The sequence below is a fragment of the Drosophila arizonae genome, chromosome 2, assembly GCF_054131065.1.
Source record: "Drosophila arizonae isolate 15081-1271.41 chromosome 2, UAZ_ARI_1.0, whole genome shotgun sequence".
In the NCBI taxonomy this organism is placed as follows: Eukaryota; Metazoa; Arthropoda; class Insecta; order Diptera; family Drosophilidae; genus Drosophila; species Drosophila arizonae.
Genome location: NC_142922.1, coordinates 25872943 through 25894197, shown reverse-complemented (window position 1 = coordinate 25894197; position 21255 = coordinate 25872943).

Here is a 21255-nt window from a genome sequence, read left to right as displayed (position 1 = left end):
GGCAGCAGAGCAAACTCTGCCTGACTGCTAGAGCGAGATCGAGAGTGTCAAAAACTGGTCTTGGCCAGCGCTGCGTCTGCGTCATATGCAACTTCCCTGAAAACGGAGCTGGGCTCCTATTGCAAATTGTCGGTGCTCAGTGAGGCAGACATCGCGTTGACAGTGTGCCCACAAAGCCAAAAGGTAAACAGCACACATGTGACAAGCTGGACCCGAGTTCGAGTGCGAGTCCCAGTCTTAGCCTGGCCAGAAGCTCGCCACAATCAATCTCCCTCGCCTGACAGTGGATTGTCTTGCAGGAACATGGAAACACTCTTAGCGCTTAATTTATCATTGCAAAATGATCTACGCGCATTCAGCTCTTAGCCAACAACTCCAGTCCAAGCTCGAGAGTCCAGTCCTGCCCCGCATTGCCCTGGGCAGGGGCGCAACTGAACTGAACTGAAAATTGTGCGCACTCGCCGAACGCGATAAAAAAGGATTAAGACCTACTTACGGCGACGGCAACTGCGACTGCCGACCGGAACGGGGAGCGAAAGAGGGTGGAAATTAGCAGCTCGAAATGATTACGAGAGCAGCAGCACGTGTTAAGGAAGCAACGCGACCCTAGAGACGAGCAAACTGTCACGAAGCTCCCCTTACCCTAATTAGCGGCAACGGTAGCCCCGCTTGTCACTACCTTTCGACTGCGTCGGCCACTGCAGTGAGGAGGAGCCACCCTGAACCAGTATCGACTTGATCTTCAAATCATGTAGATCGAGTGTTATAACATTACTTGTAAGATAGCATACATGGAAGAAATTAATAAAAAGAAAAAATTAAGAAAATAACCAAATAATGTTACTATGTATTTTTTTGTTTAACTAATTAATTTAGTAAGTAATTTTATTTCAAATACAAAAGCTTACAGTACTAATTTATAAAATTTGGATTGAAATGAATTATTAAAATAGAAAAAAATAATTCTGTAAAAAAAAAAACATTAAAAAAAAATCAAAATACAATTAACTACTAATTTCTTGATATTTCTCATTATCATAGGTAGAGCATATTGACCTTGTATACGTTCTTAGTAAAAGTAAGGATCTAGGACATTTCTTCGACAGATAGATAGTTAGAGTTTTAATTAACAATTTTAGTAATTTAAATTTAGTATACGATGCACAAAAGTTGGTGATACTTTTAGGAATAGATTAATTCTATTAAGATAAAATCCATTTTAAATAAAACAATTAAAAAATATTAATGAAAAGATAACTCTACATAATGTACTCTATCAAGGTAATTCTTTTATCATTAATTAATTCCGGTGAGTATTCAGCATTGCATTTGTTTTATCACATGAAGTGAATGTAAATAAAAAACCTTAAGTTGTATGCAGCAAACCCTTGTTTAGTGGAATTCCCTAGCAAAATGATTCTTTACAAAACATTCTTTAAAAATTCTATTCTATTCATCATTTTGAAATGACTTTTGACTCTGTGATTTAGCCGACTGAGACGCAGACCGTAACCGCCCTATTTGAAGTCGGCGTTTTGGGCATGCCTAAAGGCCGTGCTTTAATCCCGTCTCATCCTCTTTCATCCCGGCTAATCCCAACAGAAGTCACCGGACATGGCGCGGCCCACGGAGCTGCAGTCAACCCTTTTGTCCGGCGAGAAACAAAGAAAACAATTAACCCGTCTACTGTTGCTAATTTCAGAGGTGCCTCAGGTTGACTTTACTGGACGGCACTTTGCATATGCAGCAGAGGCACAGCGAAACGCCCCCGACACGCCCACGCGCCCGACTCTGCGGCGATGGCGGCACCAGCAAAGGCTGTGCACCCAAAGGGCTTCAGCTGAAGTCGCAGTCGAGCTGCCAGGATTGCCGCACGCTGAGCGCCGCACGCCGTCCATTTCCCTACTCCTTTCCATCGGCCATGTTTGACTGCTTTGGCTTTGACTTTGCTGATGCACTTCCCTTTGTTGCCGCTCGGCTACCGTTTTGCACGGCCCAGTTTTTCCAGGGAATTGCATTGGGCAGCGTTTACCTGCTAATTAGCTGGCGATATTAATGGCAAGCACACACACAGACACACATAGCTCTGATGTTTGTCAAAACACTCGCCAGCAATCAATTCTCATTAGGCATGAATTGGAAACAAATTTACTCGGCCCACGGCATAAATCAAAGTGCAGCCAAGGCCAACGCCTCGGCTCTCGAGCTGTGCTCTCAGCTCTGTGCCCACTTTCAATTGTGCCAACAATGCGGACTCTCAAGTGTGGCCGCAGGAATCAATCAAGGCTCATCACTCACAGCCACTCGAAAAGCATCGACAAGCCCTTCGAGTCCGAAGTTCTCGCGTGTGCATGTGCATGTGTGAGTGTGTGTGCGTGTGTTGTTTTAATTAATGTGTGGCCATTTATTAAATTGGCAGTTTAGTCTTGACGTCACTTTTGGCCAGTGTTGGTTGAGAGAGAGAGAGAGAAAGAGAGAGAGTGGGTCTCTTGCTTGCGGTTAGCCATTTATATACTTGGCTCCCTCTTGCCCCTGTCTCAGCTCCCTTTATCCATGTGTGTGTCTGTGTGTGTGTGTGTGAGTGCGTGCGTGCGGCCGATCAGCCTAATTTGTAACCATTAACCGAGGTATTATGTTTGGTCAGGCGAATGCATGCTGTTACCCATGTTATGAGGCATGGATGCTTGCAAGGATGGCTGCATGGATGGTTGGATGGATGGATAGATGGATGGAGGACAGCACTGATTTCTGTCTATTAAAATCCATTTAAACAAATGGCCGTTCCTTTGTGCTTCTCAAGTGCCCGCACATCGAGCCAAGTGTGAAAAGTTAGAAATCATTTAAGTCTATTTGCAGGTGCATCTCGCTCGTTATAATTAATGATCGCTGAGCTCTTCTCTAAAGTATTGTAGAATTATTTATTTATTATACATCGATTGTCGAAACAACTCTCTATATATTCACATATACATATATATTTACTATTTTGACTAAAACTTCGATTTAATTAAAAGGCATAGACAAAAATGGAATGAAATATAGAGACTCTTTTGTCTCGTGTTGTTCAGAAAATTTCTTCCAACACTTTATTAATATCACTATATCATAAATGACGATTTCTTATGCCTCGTATACATACAATATGCAAGCATATTTAAATATTTGTAGTCAAATTATTTGCTAAGTAACACTTTAGAACTTTTCAAGAGACTAACTTCAGTTATATTCTACTGATTGTTGAATAATATAACAATTTGTTAACATATCAGAATTATAGATAACCATTTCAAAATAGTTCTAAATTTCAAATGATCTCTCTGAAAAATCAATCATAATTGATATAGATTTATCCTGGCAATAAGTTTCCAACGAATTATTGTTTTTTTGGCAAAAGTTTAAATAGCAATAGAAAATAAAATAAATATATAAATTATTTTAACTTTTATCAGTTATAGATTTTCCGATAATCTGAAATCTGATATTAACAGTTGCATTCACAAGTTTGCAGTCGTATTAGAAACCGTTCTTTGGCCTCACATAAAATATGAAATAGATGAGTCTATGAAAATATTCATTGGCATTCCTGATAGCCAGAGATGGGGAATTTCGCATTTCTAGTTCAGCTGCTGTTCATTGGGAGCTGACTGCATTGCATTTTCTTTGATTATTGTCGCGAATTCCAGCTTGATGCCAGTACGCGGACCAACAGCTCCGCCTGCAGCTTCTCCAGCATTTGGTTTGAGTTCGCCACGGGAATTGCGCGTCTCTGTGTTTGCGCGACTGTGTGTGTGTGTGTGTGTGCGTGTGTGTGTAGATGGATAGATGTGTACATGTGTGTGTAATGAGAAGTATATGCAGTAATTGACATTCGATCATTAATCAAAGTGCACAATGCAGACATTTCGTTTCGAATTGTATTTAGTTTTGTATTCGTGTTCGTTGCCTTTTTTTTTCGATTGCGATTTTAGCTCAGCCGCCGAGCTGCCCGCTGCGCCAGCGCAAGCAAAGAGCCTCAGACTGCTCCGACTCTGATACGGGCCGGCGTAAGCCGCCATGTTCCCGATGCAGACAAGGGCTGGACATTAACAAATTTTGTTGCAATTGCGAACAAGTGGAACGGCCTTCAACACCTACGCGACGGCGGGTCGCTTGCCGGGAAGGTGAACTCAAGGGGCTTCTGGCTGCCACCACTGCTCACAGTGCTCGCAGCACTACTTCTCTTCAGCTGCGCATCATGGCCGCCCGTCCGTCTGTCCGTCAGTCCGCCTGGCGCTACTGAGTGCTTTGTTCTTTGGCTGACAGCTCTTGACATGGTGCGTCAGTTGTCCGGGCTGAAGAGCTCGCAAATCCTCATATATGATATAAATGTGTGCTATGTTTCAGTTACTCACCCACCCTCTCTGTCTCTCTCCGTCTCTCTCACTCACTCTCTGTGAACCACCCCGGGTCGTGGCACACGAGCAGTGAAAGTTCTCCATGCGTGCAAAGGGCCAAGATGAAAGTAGCAATTTCTTCCATTTGCAATACATTTTCCCCATTTCCACCCACCCCAAGGCATGTATATGTATATATGTATGTGTGTGTGTCTGTCTCTGACAGTCGCATTTTGATGAAATTTTATTCTGTTCACATACCCGTCAATGTCATTTCTGCCGCTCGCTTAGTCCTACTGCTCTCCGTTTTTTATGCCATGTCCTTTTGTTGATTATTTCGTTGACGTGCCTCAAAAGAAAAAGAAGGAGAAATAACAGAAAAATAAAAAGAAACGAAAAACAAACACATTTTTCTTTCTTCTCATTTTTTTTTTTTTTTTTTTTTTTTTTTTTTTTTTGTGGACAAAAGCGCGTTAGATGATTTGTGGTGCAAGTCCAAGTAAAGTTCGTCAAGAATAAATACGATTCACAGTTAAACATTGTTCAACACTCTCTCAAAAGTGGTTTGGGCAAATGCATGTCTGCATAATAAGAAATAAATAAATATAAAGACTTTTGTATAAAGACTTTGTATATGAGAAATTTATTGTAGTTTATGTACATACATAAAAACCAAAACATATAAACCAAGTCACATCGATTCTAATTTTAGTTAGAAACATAGTTATGATTTTCACTAAATTTAAGTATATTTAAATTTAAGTATACTTGCCTAAATTAACACGAAATTAATATTTCTAAAACTGTTTATATTCAATATCCCAATAAATGGACATAATTCAAATATAATTTCCACTATGTTATACATCTCGAACAATTAAATCATAATTTTTTTCTCAGTACCACCATATTTGTAATTGTGTTAATTTACTGTTCGTTTCTGTTAGTACAAATTAGTACAAATAGATTCCACTATTTCATAGCCGCCCTCTAGCGGCGGGTAGCATGTGCGTCCTGTTTCTCAAACACATATTTGGTTGAAGTCTATGCTTATAGACTGAATATCTTCTCTCTCGCTTCTGTTTGAACAGGATGACAATAATATGCCTAGTTGAGAAACTCACCTATTGGTTGATGTCATTGCTGATGTAACATGCATTTTATCGATAGACTAAAATGCTGTAAAATTTAAAACGAGTTTTGGAACTAAAAGTCCAAAATATACGTCGCTTTACCAAAATGTAACATATCCACACCTACTCAGAGAACAGTCATCTTTTGAGATGAGCTTTAATATAATATACAATAATTAGCCTTATCAAGCATATACATATATATTCTGGAACAGCGTAATGAGGTAATCCGATTTAACTACGCATAGTTTGCCTATGTATTTGTTTGTATGTCTAACTGTATTTCTCTCTATCCGTTATCTCTCAGTCTAACTGCCTACTAAAAGCAACGGAACTACATATGCAGCAGTAGTTTATTAAGTAAAACGAAACTAGAATGCTTTGAGCAGAAGAGAGTTCTCTCATTTGAGTGCGACTTAGGCCTTGAGTGAAAGTTGCCCTATATAAAGGGCAACAGGTGCAGCATTTCTTCAGTCGTCCAGGCCTAGTGGGGGTCAGTCGTGGAGTGCAGTAGAGTGAAGATAAGTGTGTGTACATATTTAATGATCGTTCAGCTAAGCATTAAAGACTTAGAGGAAATACTGATAGAAAATACTAAGAGGAAATACTAAGAGGAAATACTAAGAGGAAATAATAAGAGGAACTACTAAGCGGAGCTACTAAGAGGAAATACTTATTGGAAATACTTAAAGGAAATACTATGATAAAGGAAATAGATAAAATACTATGAGGAAACACCTAGGGGAAATACTAAGTGAAAATATTTGTAGGAAATACTAAGAAGATAAACATAGAAGAATGGCTTAGAGTATATACTTTATAAATACTTTTTTCTGCTTACACAAAAAACAGCATACATCTCATGCATTAGGTTGGAGCATGGGCTTACTTTATGAACTAATAGTTTATTTGTTTTTTTTTTTTTTTTTTTTTTTTTTTGGATCAGATAATAGTAAAATGCCTGACTTAATTTTGATTTATATGTTATTCATTTATTTCTCGAAAACTGATCTACGTAATTTGTATTAAAACTGTTTTACATTTCGAGGTATGACATAAAGTATTTTGTTTTTATTTTTCAATTCAAAAGTTCAAATGTGGATTATTTATAGCTGAGATTACGAAATCCTACATTTTGTTATATCTTATCCAATTTATTAATTGCAATTGAATTTAATTTGGTGAATCTCCCCGGCAAAATTGTGAAATTGATCGTGAATTAACAATTCAATTTGTTGGAAATGATTGATTCTGTTTCGCGTCAATTTATTTGTCTTGGCACTGACCTTAACAATTAGCAAGGGAAGAGTAGAAGGAGGGGAGTGAAGAGTGGAGAGTGCGGAGTGAACGTGCGGGGGAGGAGAGTGGAAGATGCCATTCAGTTTATGTTAATCCAATAAATATTATTCGTCTGATGTGCTGCACAGTGGGCAATCAATTTTGTTTGGAAAACAATTTGTATTTGTTGTTTGCCGGTTATCGCAATCGTCGTGGCGCGTCCTCGTCCTCGTCCTCGTCTTGGCTCTGGTTCTGCTCCTGGCCTTGGTCCTGCTGCCGTTTGTCGGGCTTCTGTTGCCAGGACAGCGTGCAACAAATTTAAAAGCTCAATTTGTCCATTTATGTCAACTTGTCACGCGAAGTAAAATAAAACGAATTAATAAAATGTGCCCGGGGGCAAGGACTTGGGCAGGAGACAACAGGAAAGGATATGGAGCAACGGGAAGGCGCAACTAAACGCGTAAAATATATTCAGCAATTGTTGCCGCTGCTGCGGCTGTCGCTGTTGGCTCTGTTGTTGTTGTTGTTGCTGCTGTTGCTGTTACTGTTGCTGTTGCCACAGATACAAAGATACTTTAGTGGCAAGATACGGATACACCATCATTCATCGCTTATGCTTCGCCACATCCGTTCGTCCTGTCCTACAGTTTCTATTGCTCCCACTTGCCCCGCCTCCGTGCTCCGCGTCCTTGTTGGCGGCGTCGTTGCAAACAAATGGCAAAAACTGTCGCTCATTCGCATAAATCCTGACGAATGATTTCAACGCGCGGCCAAAACAGTGCCACGAGCAGCAGAAGGGAGGAGGCAGGAGGCAGGAGGCGGAAGGCACATGGAGGCAATGAGGAATGTAGTATGAATGAGGGCGTGCCAGAGGGAGAGTGTGTGTGTGTGTGTGTGTGTGAGGGGCGCACAACAAAAGCAATTATATGTGCGAATCATTTTACGAGCGGAGCGAGCGGAAAAAGAAAAGCAGAAAACAGACAACAGGAACTGCGCTGCGCTGAGCTGTGCTGTGCTGCGGCGACTGCTGCTGGCATCCTTTACCGGCAGAGAGGCGCTCCCCTCCTTCTAAGAAATAAAAAATAGCTGTGAGTAGAAGTAAAACAAAGGCCACTGCAGCAGCAGCAGCAACAACAGCAGCAGCAGCAACAACAGCAGCAGCAGCAACAACAGCAGCAGCAGCAGCAGAAGTAGCAGCAGTCAACAAACAAGCGACGACAAGCAACAGCAATTCAAATGACAAAGAAATTGCCAACTCAATGAAAGGGACAGCAGCCCCACCCACTTGGCCACCATTCCCCACCACTGCCAATATGCCGCACACTGAAGCACAGCACCACATCACCACTCTGGTGCCCCGCCATAAAATCAGCAGTAGAGAAAAACGCGCACGACCAAAATCAAACGATTGTCAATGCGAAAATAAATCGCATTCCTTCGTTTCAGCTGCGTGGCATGGGAAATACCAAGAGCCCCGACTTCAGCTTCTCTTTCCGCTTGCCTATAATCCGATGGCCCGCCTTCTCGGTCCCAAGTCCCCAATGACGACAGCTGCCATAAAAAGTTTAGTTCGGCATCGTTTGATAAAACGTGCGCCAATTTTTTATCCCAGCATTCAGACTGAGCAGAGCTTCACGTAAGTTGAAGCGAACCGAGCCAAAATCGAACTCAATTTGCACTTTGCTGAGCTATTAAATTGATCAAGAAATATTTGAAGATATTATTAAAAATCGAATCAGGTACAATATATCAACTCACTTGAAGAAGAGCGGCTGGAAGACCAAAACTGTCGACTGAAAGAGAAGCGTATATACTTTTAAGGAGTCAAGGATAATGCAAATAGATGCAACAAGAAAAAGGCGAGTATATTATATTTTGATTTCAATTATTTTTATTCGGATATTGGATGCATAAATAAATCTAATATTGTTTACATTTTGTATTTTATTAAATCTTGTAATTTATTTCATTTCATACTATTCATTTAATAGAAATACTTTTAGGCTAATCTAATGAGTCTTATAATTTCAATCACCTTGCCTTTCTCAAGCTAACAGTATGATACATGGTATACCTAATTAGCTAAGCTCTTTTTTAAAAATAATATTTAATATTGGTAATATTTATATATATTTTTCATATTTTAATTATACACTTAAGCAATATTATTTAGATATATTGAAAAAATGGAATGCAGAAAAAATAATTTTATATAATTTTCAATGGGGTCAAATTAAAGTTGGTCACAGCTATTAATAAAAACACATATTATAAATGTCAATAAATATTTTTGCAGCTTATTTTCTAGCTTGCCCACAAATCAGAGTTTAATGCACATTAAATAATGGGAAAAAAAGCCAATAGCTATCTCGAACAGAATCACGCCAGAAGTGCCAAGCTTTATTTTTGTGCATTTAATGATAAATTTACATATAATTTATGAATCAGATCAACATCATAAATTCCCCAAAGTGAATTCATAATAAAGTGTTTGGCCAGAGACAAATGTGGAATACTAATGATCTGCCTCGTAAAGGCCAACAGAAGATACCGATTTCGCTGGCCTGTTTTATATTTTGTTTTCTTATATTATTTGCTTTTTCTGTTATTCTCAGTTCTTTTCTTTTTGCGAACGGGGCAGTAGACATCAAATTTGCCATTTGAGTAACATATTTTTTATCTGGGCGCAGACAAGTTGAGGCTGCTGCATGCGGCGTATACTTAATGTCAGGCATAAAGAAACACAAACACACAAAGACAGTGAACGAAAGAGAGAATGAGAATGAGAATGAGAGCAAGATATAAACGTCATCATAACAGGCCTGAAGCCTCCGGCAGCAACAGCCAACGGCCTTCCAAATCGTTATTTATGTATGGGAACGTGCCAAGCCGCTTTTTGTTTCGTTTCGCATACCTTAGAGCCTTAACCTGAGCCTCGACAGCCTCCCAGCAAGGATGTGCCCCAGCTTGCTTTCGTTTACCAGCTGATTCGCGTCTGCAGACAACGACAGCCATTGCTTTGCTGCCCAGGATTCACATTGAGCTCTGTTTATGTACGTTGCCTCCCGTTGTTGTTGTTGTTGTTGTTGCTGTTGTTTCTGTTGACTGTTGTGATTTTCGCCAGATTTCCTCAAAGCCATTGTTGTTTGTTTTCGTGCACCTTGTTGTTGTTTTCTTGCACTTTACTTTGCCTGGCGCCAAGTAGCCCACACACACACACACACACACACTCTCTCTCTCTCTCTCTCTCTCTCTCACTTCCTTCCTTTCTCTTTCGCCTGGAGCTGTTCGTTAAGTGACGCCAACTTCTACGTGAGCCTGAATTATTAATACACGTTAAAAGGCACCGCCAATTGTTGACGCCTGGACAAGCCATCGTCTAGTTTCTACTTTTGCTCCTGCTCTTTCCCTTGCTCCCTTGCTGGTTGCTCTGTTCCTTCCCACCTTCACCTGCATCATAGTTGAGTTGATGTTTTATGTGCTAAGTAGTTGGTAAGTCACCTGCGACAAGTTGGATGCAAACATATTTTCCTGCCCTCCTCCGGCTCTGTGTCTCATTCCTGAGCTAAACTCAAGCTGAAGCAGACGCATAAAATACAGCTGAAAGTCTTAAATATTATAGAGAGCTTATAGAATACTGTTGGTATAATTAAATCATAATTTAGAAGGAGAAAATTTCTCCTCAAACTCACTTTATATGCTAAACTGATAGAATAATAATTAGTGGCATACGTTATCTGAACTTATTCTGTTTTTCTTCAAGCTATTTTCTATCAATAATATATAATATAAAATATATAATAATCAAAACATAATAATTATACTATTAATAAAATGTTTATATAATATTGAGCTGTAGAATCGTGTTAAAATTGTTTTTTATTTTTAATATTTATAAAATATGGTTTTATATAATATTTATATAATATTTATATATAATTTTTTAAATATTATTAATTTATCTTCTAATATTTTCATTTTTTTCCTTATATGTACTTCCCTTAAATACGAGGATGTATGTATGTATATATCCTTTTCAGCTAGCTCATACTTTAAAAATTTTTAAAAATATATTTTCGCTTATGCATAAACTTAAAATATTTGTGCTTGTTTCTTATCAGAGTTAAAAAGTTTAAAAATTAACTTAGGTAACCCTAACAGAGTTAGTTTGTATGTCTTAAGCTTTGTCTCAAGACAAAGAAGGATGTCTGCCATGTAAGCAATACAAATTTTGTATGTAAATTGTAAACATATTACGAGACCTTGTAAAATTTACTTTTTAGTCACTTTAAGCAAGTTTAATCACTTTACACGTTTTATTTGCGATTCGCGTATTCATTAAGCTGAGTTTGAGTTGTTTCTTTCTACCCTGTGAGATACCTGTAGAGACGAGCTTCTGATAATTGACAATGGCATTCGCATGCGCTATAAACAAAAGCCCGGAACTACAGGGTAGGTCACGGGAGCGTTTCTGTTTAGCACTGACCACAAAGTACTTGTATTTTTTATTACCTTGCTTTAAGGACCTAAGACAAAGTAATCTGGTAAATGTCGAGGAATGCAATATCGCAGCCATTCATTGAAACCAAATTTCGGTTTTGGTTTCTTGTTTTTTCGTGCTTCTGGGAAGTTTATAAATGCCACGCACCTTGCGGCTTGGCTGGGCACAGAAAAACAGCAGCAACATCGGAATCAGCCTCAGCAGCAGCAGCAACTGTAGATAGAACAATAACAAGTGCCATAAATACAGGGCAAAGTTTTTGCAGTCCGTATCTGCCTAGAGCGCTGAAAATTTTCCAGAAGTAAAATAACAATTTGAGAAACAAGGCAAACAAAAACGCATCGAATACTTGACGCCAAACTTTGCCCATTGCCAAACGAAATTGCGACAAGCGAGCAGATGTCCTGCTGGGCAGCATAGAATCCTGCCCCTGCCGAAAGTATCCCTTCACCTGAGTAACCAACATACCTTTGCTTCTGCTTCTGCTTCTGCTCCTGCCATCGCCTGCTCTGTCCGTTCGCATCGCATTTAATATTAAAATTGTGTGCATCCTTAACGCAGCCACAGGAAATGGCTGCTCGACTGCTGCTGGCTCTGCTCCTGGAATATCCGTAATGCTTCTAAGCTGCAAATACGTAATGCCACAACATAATACTTAATATAATACTTATTTGCACTCGGCCCAACAAATTGCATTCACAAATGTGCAATTAAATCAGAATGAACTTGTAATTTATATATGTGCCCAACCCAACTATCGGCATTCGCTCGAAACGTTTTGCTAGTTTGCCAGCCATTCGCATCTGTATTCACATCCACATCCGCATCCGCATCCACAGCCGTATCCGTGTCCGTGTCCGTACACGAGCTCACATCTGTCCGCATCCGTGTCCTTGCCACATGCTGCGTCCAGCTGCATTTTAGTTTTCATTATAATCTGTAATTTACAGCAGAACTGTGTTTATTTATGACGCTCGCAAATGTGCGTAATGAGATTTTCTTTACACAACGCTCAACTAGATAAATACACAAACTAACAAACAAACAGCCTCATTATCAATTCACAAATTAATAATTTTGCCAACTTCATGGTTTATATATGCAATTTATAGTCTTTGTGCTTAAAAGCTAACCAATTTCATGTTTGAATCAGCTCTGGCATGCATATCCTGGGGCTATGACAGAATAATGCTTTAATTTAAATTCTTCTCATTCAACTATTTAATTATCACAAATTAAGCTTGGGATAATTTATAATTGGTTCACTAATATAATAAAATGCCTATATCTATATATAGAATAATCGTAGTATGGGAGTAATTTTCCGTAAACCTAAAAGTATGCTACAATATTTTGCTACAATTTATTTGTAATATCTGTATTCTAATTCTGATTCTCATTCTAAATAAAATTCTTTTTTGATCAGCAGACATTTTCTAATTAAAAATAATGTGGACTGTCTAAAATTCTAGGCTCTTTAGATTTTCTAATCGACTCAATAATTAAATCGCTACAAAGATCAACTAATGCTAACAAGTTGATGTGAAACTAAACGCTACCTAGAGATCTTGAGATTTCCACAGTCCATAAACTGGCGTCATTAGCACCAGGCGAGGACTAAAATGAAAATTAAATTAACATACTGTTTATATACTATATAATAGAATAGAATAAGAAAAGTTTAAATGTGAGGCATACATATACATGGTATACGTATACATATACACTGACATACACGCCTACTCAAACACAATTGAATATAAAAACATTATTTCAGCATACTCAATTAGCATATACTATATATTACGACTAAATAATAGAATATATTTAATAATTTATTACCAAGCAGCAATATTTTGTACTTAAGCCACTTGTTCAAAAGCTCTTAAATTTATTCACTAATATATAAATATAATTTTTTGTGCAATAAACCTACTTTGCCTACATTCTCTTTGTAAAACTAGCCCTTAAAGTTTTATATATTCCATGTAACATTACATAGAGAACTTATCATAAGCTAACTTGATTTATTCATAATATTTGCTATTAGTTAGCTATTAATATATTTACTTAATATATTTATCTATTTATTTATATGTATTTACCACCTTACTTGCAAATTCCTCCACCTCCTTGTCCACACATCTCTTCACAGCTTCAGTTTGGCCTTTTAGCAGTTTGTCCACAGTCGTACAGCTTTGGGCTGACCATCGATTTAAAAGATTATTTCCACACGAGCATCCAATTTATTCCTTCGTTATGTATAATGACTGGCTTTAAATGAAAAACATTAAGTTCCTCAGATATATATAGGTATAATTTTAATTTCAGCCTGGCAACTTTGGCTGCCTTTATGCAGCCGGCAAGCTCTGCATTCATAATAATTTGTATAAACTTAATTGGATCCTTTATCTGTGCAGGTATGTGACTGTCATACTGATGCTGCTGCTGCTGCTGCAGTTGCTGCTGCTGTTGCAATTCGCTTCCGGCTCACGAGTCCGGAGACTCTTTTTGGCCGAGTGCTGGGCGAGCACATAAATTGGGCAAGTCATGTGGACAAGGATAAGAAAATGGAACAGTGCAGCAGTTGGGCAGGAATTCGCATTTTGTGCGCTGCCGTAAAGTTTAATTAAATTAGTCCAGCGATTTATCATGGCTTGGCAATCGCTTAAAAAGCTCAGACGCAAAACGAGGCGAATGCTTAAAAGTCAGCCAGTTGCCGTGTCCTGGCCCATGTACTGGCCCGTGTTGCAGCCTTGTCGAGGAATTAAAAGGTCTGCCAGCCACAGTTTTTCTGCCAGCTCTCGTTCGGACTGCGCCGGCCAGAAGGTCAGTCGCTGTGAGTTATGGGGGCCAGAGGCATGGCCGGCTGCCACAGGACTTGGCCACGTACCCTAATGGGCTGCATAAAACGCCAGGCGGCGGGAGGGCCAACGGCGGGAGCGCCATGCTGCCAAAATCTAAATGAAAGGCCAGTCGAGTAAAATTGCAAAAATTATTTTAGCCTTTTTTCTTTGGAGCTCTACCTCTGCCTCTCCCTCTCTCTCTTTCCGCCTCTGCTTTTAAGCCAAAAAGGCCTGCTCGTCATTTGTTTTCAATTTGTGCTGAGCATTCCATTTGAAATTTTCTGCCACGCCCACAACAGTGCGCCAGTAGCTGAAGTGCGAAGATGGGGGATTGGGGAAATCTAGTTGGCTTCCGCACGCTCATATTTTCACTTAGCCAGCGCTGGCGAAATGGCTTCATCGGGAGTGGAAGACGACTGTAAAAGACGCCATGAAACTCACGCCTGGAGCCTTTTGGCTAAGAGGACCACGCGGAGCGATTCACACGGAGCTAGATGCGCCGGATGCACAAGTAATTTTCAGCTGCCACAGCCGCTCGCTGTGCCATGTCCTGGCTGAGAGTTTTTGAAGCATTTTTATGTTGCCTGTTAAACTAACTGAATGCGAGAGTGGGTATGTGTGTGTGTGTGTGTGTGTGCGCATAAATTCAGAGTGGCCATGGCCAACTTTATTTTATCCGCTGCTGCTGCTGTCGCAGCGTGTTGCACATAAATTTGCTTTAAATTAAACAAGCATAATTGCGTGGCCGTCTGAATGCAGTTTCAGGCAACACACACACACACACGCACAGACACACAGATACAGATGCAGATACAGCTATAGATACAGATGCAGCAGCTGCAGCTGCGCTCGTTGCACTCACATACTCAATTATGAATTAGCATTCATTCAAAGTGTAATTAAAGTCCCAAAGCCCCGTCTAACTGCCCACCAAGCGACCAGATAATGCCAGCCCCAATACAGAGATGGCCAGCCCCATCGCTTGATTCACCCATTAGCCATATCTATAAGTGTATCTGGGGGGCACTTCTGCTGCATTTCTCACTGAATTTATGTAAATGGCCCCAGCGAATATCCACTGCGAGCTGCGAGCTGCGAGCATAGCAGGCGAGCTACATTAATGCAAACGACACATTCGAAGTGCATTAAAGAATTAATTAGTTGCAATACTATATGCGAGTGCATAAAAATTCAGCATGGCAACTGCATACAAGTTCCCACAGATCGAATAAGGCAGATCCACTGATTGAGCTGTTGCTAGATGTGCAGCAATAAGAGATGAATCTCTGAATTGTATATCCACAAATCTCTCTTGAATTCAGCTGCAAGCGGCAACTGGACGAAGAACTTAATTCATGATTCTATAAGTCTAACTCATTACTTATATGAATTGTTTTTTATGTCAACTTAATTCATGATTCTATAAGTCTAACTCTTTACTTATATGAATTGTTTTTTATGTCAACTTTAATATTGGCCTATACTAAACATCAATACGAATTTTATTTCCTGTAATCTTTGAGAGTTTTAAGAATAAATATTTTTTATTTTGAGAGTATATGAATAAAAAAAAATATTATATAATTCTCATTAATACATCTATATTATACAGCTTGAAAAGTAGACCATAAATGAATAACAATTTATTTCTTGAGTCAAGCCAGTCGCTTTGGACGTCCCCCATAAGACCTAGCATCAAAGCTCGACTCATGCCGAAATTTGGTTAGGTATATGCAGTGCTATGAATAGTAAAAACGAACAATTGTAAATTGTATAAAAAATTGTAATAGAAGAGTAAATGACATACTGGGAAATGAACCAATAGAATATTATTAAAATAAATGGCATACTGGGAAATCAACGAATAGCTAGCTAGAAATCTAATCCTAAACAATCAAGCAATAGTCTAAGCCTCCGATAACTTGATATTTGGACTTGCTTTGTAATACCCCAAACTCTTATTCAAACTAAAACATCAATCATTGGACTGTTCAATTTCTTCTGCTAAAACAGCTCAGCTTCTATTGACCCCTATTGTTCAAAGGATCGCCTTCTGAGGCACAGCTTCCCTTAAAACTGATAAAGCTATAATACATAGTTATGCCGTGCTCTACGTATAATTGGGGGCGTCAATCTGAGAACGACTTGTTCGGGCTTAAATAACTAGCATGATTCGAGCGTTATATTGAGCTATCAATAAAGTGGCTCAAAGAGCGGCGTGTAGGCGCTGCCACGCCCACCAGACAAGTTAAGTGCAATGCATACAGAGAGACGGAGAGAGAAAGAGAAAGAGAGAGAGAGTGTGTGTGTGTGTGTGTGTGTGTGTGTGTGAGAGAGAGAGTGAGTAGGATGCGGCAGCTCGCCGGGTGAAATAAAATAAAATGAACGCAAATTATATGCAAATTGTATGCTCCGGCCTGTGGGGTTTAGCGGAACGACTAGGACGACAAGAAGCAAAAGTGGAAAGTCCAGACACACCTCTAGCCCCATGTCCAGGCAGACAGCCAGCCAGCCAGGCAGCCAGCCACATCGGCATTAGCATCAGACACAAACATAAATACACAAACATAAAAACAGACGCAGACAGCTCTACCTACTCCCACGCAACTCCCACTCCCAACTCCCGTGGCTCGTGCTTCGTACTTTAAGGACTGGCGCAGCAATACGCAATTGCAGATGCGACGACGAGGCCGGCGATTGCGCCAGTATATTTATATGTACGGGTGCACAGGAGCAAGGTTTAGATTGGGATTGAGATGGGGACTGAAACTGGGAGGGAGATGAGGTTGGAGATGGAGATGGAGATGGAGATTGGCATTGGCCGCCCACGCACACAGCATTGGCAACGTTTTAATGTGGCCCAGCACATGGCCATGAATCTGCTGGCATGATGCGGGCTAACCATGAGCCAAGTGGCATTTCGCTCTACGCAGCACGCAGGACACAAGGACATGGCGCACTTTGATGTTGATAGATACAGCAGCAGCAGCAGTAGCAGCAGCTCCTGCTCAAGCTCTTACTCCTGCTCCTGCTCCAGTTCTAGCGCAACCTTGCGCAGTGATAAAGAAGAGCGTGCGATGCATGTTATAATGAAACTCTTAAAGCAAATGATGTCCTCGCCATTTCAACCCACTTTGGGTGCTGCGCGGGCTTATGCACGCGCATAAGGATATTACAGGGACATTCATTACACAGCAGATTTCGCTAGATTTTCGGTAGATAAATTGCATATCATTTGGCATCGGATTTTTGCTTCTGGCTTCCGAAAACTAAAAGCTGTAAGCTGTAAGCTAAAAGCTGAATCTATGCTTCGCTCGGCTATGCAGCAAATTTTGATCATAATGGACATTTATTTGATTTATGTTCCCCAGGAAATTGTCGGACACGTTGAAAAACATGCTCCACATTTAATTTAGCTAAGTGCGAACCCAGTCACTGCCTCCAGATGGAGTTCTATAGTTACTTTGAGGCTTCTTACTTATCAATTTATATTATATTCGAAGTATATGGTTAGCCAAAAACCTACATACGTACACATGTGTAACAGACATGGATATAGATATATATACATGTATAATATATGTAAGCACAAAGACATAGATTTACTTTATAAGCATATATACAATACGATCAACATTTAATAAAAAAGTTGAGCTAAAGTGTTACATGTAAGACTAGCCTAAGTGTGTGACTCGAGACTCGATAATTCGTACCCCGTTAAATCAAAAATCGCGATAATTCGAAAAAATTCCCCTTGAAAGAAATACATTTCTCAATAATTAAAATATCAGTGTAAATCGAAAAAAACGGACAGCCTTTCCGTTTAGAACTACCAGGAATCTACTGTATATCTCAACTGAGCGATTTTTAAGAATATTTGTTTTTGAAAGTATTGGAAAGTTCAATACTCCTTAGTAACATTTGATTTGGGCTTTGCCATACAAATGTAAGCAAACACAAATACAAATGTATAATACAGATATACAACATATGCATATATACGAACAAAAATAATATAAGATTGCTAAAAAAAAATTACCTATAGGCAAAGCAAGATAAACCTGTGAATCAAATTTATAATTTTGTGATGATTTTTTAAATATTATTATTTGTGATATTATTGGGTATCAAGAAATCCGTATTTATAATTTATTATATATTAAATAAAAAATGCATAAGATTTGTTATAGTAATCATTTCGAGAATTCGAATAGTTATCTCAATTGCATATATATATATTTTTGTTAATAGATCAGTTACCTTAAATTGCACATATTTTAGGAAAATCTTAGAAGTTCTTCCCTTATCAAATTCACCATTTCAGCGAGAAACTAGTCAAAACTACAACCGGGCAACTGCTAAAATTTATCAACTTCGCTCATGTGACTTTCAAACAAATTCGTAGCTCATTAAGAGCCCATTTCAAAAGGGAATTTTTCCCCATTTTTTTGTTCGTGGCTGTGAAAATCTTTCAAATGTCAAGTGAGTGGTAAATTGTACTTAACGCAAATGTTGTAAGTAGCTCATTCATATTTGTGTTTATTTGTTAAATGTTTCGTACGAAATGCTTCTTCGCCTTTTCACTTCCTTTGGCTGGCAAGCCGAAGTCCTTCTGCATCCTGCGTCCTTCGTCCGTCGTTCGTCGTTCTGGCCAAACGCAATGCGCAGTACACAAAAATGGCGGTTGCACAAAACTTCCGCCACGAAACAACAACAACAACAACAACAGCAACAGCAACAACAACTACAAAGAGAAGTAAAGAAATGGGCAGCACCGCAGCATGAAGCTGGAGTCCCGCAACCGAAACCAACTTCCGCTGCACGTCAGTAAGAGGCGTGGCGTGGCGGGGCGTGGCAGCAGGCGTGGGCGGCAGTGGGGCTCTTTGTAGGTTGCGGCTGTTAAAATAAAATGCGCACAGTGCGAAACTCTTAACATGCAAATGTGTTGGCAACGCGGCATTTGCACTGCCGTACATCCCTCCCTCCCCCTCCACAAAATTTTATGTCTTTTTTAATTTGACGCAAAACGAAAAAATCATGTAATGGGGAAAGGGGAAGGGAAGGGAAAGTTGGAATGGGAAGAGGACGCGGAGCGAGCGAACGTGATATCGAGGCGTGCAATGCAGATAAGTGCGTCCCAGCTGCGCTGACGATTGCCACGCCCACTGGCCGTCAAGGAAAAGTTTTAATTTGAGTTGGTTACAGTTGGAAAATCGCAGCCATCGCAGCCATCCAAACCAGCCCAACCAGCCCCGCCTACAGCGAACGCATCTGCATTTTAATTGCAAATGGAAACAGTTATCTAAATTGGTTAAAATATTAAAACAATACACGACGCAGCTTTTTTATCCCTGACCAAATTGCGACTGCCGGGTATTGGCCAAAAATGTTGGCGCCACATGTGGCCCAGCAAAAAGAGCCAAACCAAAGAAAACAAAAAACATTGCAAACATTTATAAAAAAAAAACTCTATATATCTCTCTGACTGTGTGTGTGTGTTTGTGGCTGACTAATAGATACGCTGTAGCAAGCGCCAGTGTCTCATAAATCTATTTGGCCAACACGCATTTGCATAGAAACGAAATAGTTTCCCTTGTATTTATTCATTTTGCTTGTAGCCTGGCATTTAGTTTGATTCTATTTCAGTTTTTGGATAAAGCTTGTTCCACAATCTAGATTTGCAGCGTTAGCTTATGACTGCATATTAATCTCAGGAACAGGTGCTCAAAGAGAGAAGCGTTGAATGGGACTGTAGCAGCACTGAAGAAGCGTTTCTGACTATAATCATATATTACTTTAAGCTAACGAACTAAACTAAATAATTATATTATTTCATTCTGCGAGCTATAATGGAAGCAAGAAATTCGCAAAATAAAATTCTGTTATGATTCGAAATTTATTCAGAATCCAAGTAATTAAATTAAATTAAATTTGTACCGACTTCAAGCGAAGACTTAAGTTATTCTGCATTTATATTAAGTTAGGTTTAAGCACATATATATAAAATACAAGGCACATTATATATCTCAGCTAAAATTGAAGACCAAGTTGATTCGCACAAAACATTTGACTTTTTTATTTTTGGTACATAGATTCTAAAAAATATTTTATACTTTAATCAAGCTGCTAGAATATGTCAGTGCTCCTAGGATTGCCATATATGAGCCAAATACTTTACATTCACTCCTATTATATCTTCAGCAATAATAAATAGCTCAACTAATTTGTCTTGTTTTGCAGGTCAATCGATTCATAAAAATAAAATTTAAATTCTCTGCAATTTATATAATTAATAAGTTCGTCTGAAGGCAAACATTTGTTACCCAATCTTATATAATTCCCATTTCGTATCCTTATACCCTTTGCGTACCTATAAATTTTTTTAAATTTTCATTCCCATTCTTTAGTTTGTTCTGGCTCTTTTTCGCTGTAGCTGAAAAATGCATTGCGAATTCTTGGTGGGTTGCCAAAAATGTTCCATTCGCGTGCGCATTCACATTTCTGTTCGAGTGCATTCAGAGTCGCATTTCATGTCCAACTGCTGCAAATGGCAGCGCAACGCCCCTTTAAGATTTCAGAGTCAGCTGCTGAGGCAGCCGCAGATGCCTGGCCAAGCGCCTGGATAAAGTTCTCGTTTTAATGAAAGAGACAAGTTCTGCATGCAAATCACAATTTGCTGTTCATGTTATGCGAGAGCTGCTGCTTGTTGTCTTTGTTAGCCAATCGCCAAGGCAATTAGTTAAATTTATTATTTGAGCGGGCACCGCAACCGCAGCAGAGCAGCAGCAGCAGTAGGCGACCAAGTCCAAAATTCAAAACCAAATTCAAACCCAACCAGAAATCCCAGCCAGAAGCCATGTGTCAGCGGCAAAGCAGCTTCCATTTGTCTCCAAGCGCTGGGATTAATGACAAGCAGCGAGCCGAGCGACCCACGAGACATCTTTAACTTGCTAGGACATGCATGAAAATTGTCATCCGACCATCCAACCCTAAGCCCCACACTCCACCCGTACCCATTCGCCAACCCCAGCGCAGCTTCGTAAATATTTGGCTTTAAGCATAAGCGTGCCGCAGCGGCCCAGGCTAATTCCATTTTATGCTTTTCGCATAAAATAAAATATTTA